Source organism: Coenobita brevimanus, chromosome 90 (genome assembly GCF_032717465.1).
Source record: "Coenobita brevimanus isolate Jiangsu-jjx chromosome 90, ASM3271746v2, whole genome shotgun sequence".
Classification (NCBI taxonomy): Eukaryota; Metazoa; Arthropoda; class Malacostraca; order Decapoda; family Coenobitidae; genus Coenobita; species Coenobita brevimanus.
In genome coordinates, this window is record NC_137043.1 from 21,771,017 (window position 1) to 21,774,692 (window position 3,676).

The 3,676-nt window shown below is 39.6% G+C and overlaps 1 pseudogene; it reads left to right on the forward strand.

The window, feature by feature from the left end:
- Positions 1-650: 650 nt before the first annotated feature.
- Positions 651-766, forward strand: LOC145411733 (5S ribosomal RNA; annotated as a pseudogene).
- The last annotated feature ends 2,910 nt before the right edge of the window (positions 767-3,676 follow it).

Genomic DNA, 3,676 nt, shown 5'->3' on the forward strand with positions numbered 1-3,676 from the left:
CATCATTGCCACTTAGATCTACTCCTCATTTTGTTCACATCTCTGTCCTCCCCTGTACAGATATTATTATTGTGAGTGCTCAAGAAATCTCCAAACATCTAGCAGCTGTGTGTAATTTGAGTATAACTGTTATTGCATTTTTTCCTTGTACTGTGTAGCATAGGGTGTTGATTTGTAGGCCTAGTGAGTTCTTTTTGTAATTTATGTAAAGTTTTACTATCAGCCATTTTTTATAATAGTTTGTATCTGTAATAATTTATCTGGCATTCACTGAGTATTATCTGGTATCTCATTTTATCAGGGCTGACTTAGATAAATTTACTCTTGCTAATTTCGTGTTAATAGAGGCTATTGCAGTTAACCATATATTTAACCTGTTTTTGCCATTACATTATCCTTATGAGTCCTGAATGTTTTGTTGTTAGTTTGAGCATTAAACTTTAACTTGTAATTTTACCTAACTCTTTTGTTTTGAACCTGGAACTTATATATATAAATATATATATATATATATATATATATATATATATATATATATATATATATATATATATATATATATATATATATAATTGTTCGGCCATACCACGTTTACACCGCTTCCCGTCCGATATATATATATATATATATATATATATATATATATATAATTGTTCGGCCATACCACGTTTACACCCCTTCTCGTCCGATCAGCGAAGTTAAGCAACGTTGGGTCTGGTTAGTACTTGGATGGGTGACCGCCTGGGAACACCAGATGCTGTTGGCATAACGTTCTCCCTACGTGTTAAGTGGGGTTTTTGGAGGATTAGTGCCCCTCCCCGTAAAACAACTCTAAGCCCTTGGTCACCCCGTTTGGGATACATGGCGTCTGGCAATGAATGAATGAAAAATTTCTCAAGTGCCAAGTTGAAATGGAGAACACCAGACCAATATTCGTAATTTGTATTAGAGTGACCGTTCCACTTCACAGCGGGGTAGCTGGGCTTATAAACTGCACACACACACACACACACCTTAAATTTTGCATTGACAGCGTGGCGACTACAAATATAGTCGTTCTAACAACTGGATCTATTGACTCCAAACCTTCCCTGTCCCAGTCAAACTCCTCATTCAATAACCGGTTATTGAATGAGGAGTTTGACTGGGACAGGAAGGTTTGGAGTCAATAGATCCAGTTGTTAGAACGACTATATTTGTAGTCGCCACGCTGTCAATGCAAAATTTAAGGTGTGTGTGTGTGTGTGTGTGTGTGTGTGTGTGCAGTTTATAAGCCCAGCTACCCCGCTATGTGAAGTGGAACGGTCACTCTAATAAAAATTACGAATATTGGTCTGGTGTTCTCTATTTGAACTTGGCACGTAATGAGAAATACAATTATATATATATATATATATATATATATATATATATATATATATATATATATATTAGCTTTCCATGCATCTGATCTAAGTGTGTGATAAATGTTGCCTGCATACGATATACGAAGGAGCGGTGACGGTATAACTGCTGATCAGGTCTAAGGTGGGGGGAAGGGAGGGGTGAGAGGCGGGGAAGACTTAAGACAAAGAACGAGAGAAGGGGGAGAGGGGGAGAGAAGTGAAGAGAGAGTTATATTAAAAAGAAAGAGTGAGTGGGAAAAGTAAATTCAGAGAGAGAGAGAGAGAGAGAGACAGCTGGGGGAAGTGAAAAGGTAAGTACTGGAACCCAGAATTGTGCAGCGGACGACACTGGATTACAATGATGGTGAATATTTTCAGCTTGAGAATGCAGTTCAATACGGTAATAATTTATTCTAAAAATATAGTCCAAATCTTGGCAGTTGAAAGCGTGTGCGACGACAGTTTAGTCATGTTTACAGGACATGAGAAAATTTGCGTCTTATCAGTAACTGGCAGCTGGAGGTGGAGGGTGGTGGCGTTGGGGGCAGAAGGCGGGGTAGACTTGTTCGCGATTCCCCCCTTCCCTCTGTCCAGGGTAGAGGGTAACTCCTGAGCAGAAACTAGTACGCGTGACTGTACCTTTGGTAGTTTTTTTGAAGGCATTAACATGACCATGTCTGAAATTAACGTTTCCTTGTCGGCAACATTTGAGAAGGCTGCAGAGTTATAGGCAAATATGTAACGATAAATGTAATTTTGACAGGTTTTTAGTGCCTTTAGAAAAAAAATTTACAATAAAAAAAAAATTCCATACTTTTTTTTTGTGTCAATATTTTCATTAGGCTTAACTCTTCATGTGATAAAATTTTTATAAATGTTCAATGCATATAAGTATTTTTTCTTTTAATTCCCAAATCCAGTGGTTGGTGGTAGGGTTAGTTGGGCATGGTAAACCTAAGATTCCAGCTCGTCTTGTCAAACGATTTATTTTGTTTCCTAAATGTGATTTTCTTCTCACCCTCAGTAATGTCTTCTGAATTTTGGTAATAATTAGGTGTGATTCCGAGTCAATTTTGTGTACATTTCCGGAAGTTGCATATTTAACGATTTCGACCATCGCTGCAGTAAAATAGTTTGAACTACTCCCAAAGATAATGCTATCAGAGGAGTAGAAAGTAGCACCAGTAGAGCAGGGCAGTATTCCCAAGGTGGATGGAAAGCTGATGACAGGGAGAGCTGGAGCTCCCGTTTTATCAGCCCTAGGGACTAGTTCCTGATCATCTCCCTTTGCTGAACTTTTTCTGTGTTTCAGTAAGACAAAGAGTAGGCCAGCATGCTCTCCAATACAACTTTCTCTAACCATCAACACTAAACTACATGCACAGTAAACACTTAACTTCTTTTCCAAAATTAAATAAAAAATGACGCACTACAACAATGCCTAGGAGTCCCCCAGGGGAGGGGGACCATAAATGCCCCGACCATCCGCCCATCTCCAGGTAACGACTCTTTGAGCTTCCTAGATCCACTGTTTGACTCACTTCTTCATTTCTGCAACATTCGTGGCCTTTCTTCTAACTTTCTGTCTGTTGAACACCACCTCACCTCCTCTAAACCTCTCCTTCACTTCCTTACTGAAACTCAGCTGTCTGAGGCGATTGACAGCAAACCCTCTCTGTATCCTCCTACTTTCTCTATACTCATTTCAAAGCCAAAGGTAGATGTTGCGCATATGTACACAACGACCTATCTTGCTCTCGTGTTCCTGAACTTGATTCTTCTGAATTCTCTACTCTCTGGCTTCGGCTCTCCTGTCATTCTCTGAATAAATATATCCTAATTCTACTGACTATCAAAAACTCATCGATTACCTTACTTCTACTATGGGACACAAGCCTTCATCTTTTCTATCCTTATTGATCGAGAGCAGCTTGTACAGTACGTATCCCTGACCTCCTTGGAGAGAACTCCAACATACCTGACCTTTTCCATACAAGTAATCCTTCTTCTTTGTTAATCTTTCCTCTCCGTTAGGTTCTTCCGATCACAACCTTATTACCTTAACCTGTCCTATAGCTCCGGTACGGCCTATGGACCCTGAGGCAGTTTGGAACTGCAGATCGAGAGTCCCTCAGGACTTCTTTGATTTTCCCTGAAATGATTATTGCTTCTACGGCCCGGAGCCACCTGAGTGTGCCTTGCACATTACGGAGGTTATTCTCTCGGGCATGAAAGCATACATTCCTATCTCTTATCCTCTGACTAATTGAAGAAAGCCTTGATTTAATTAC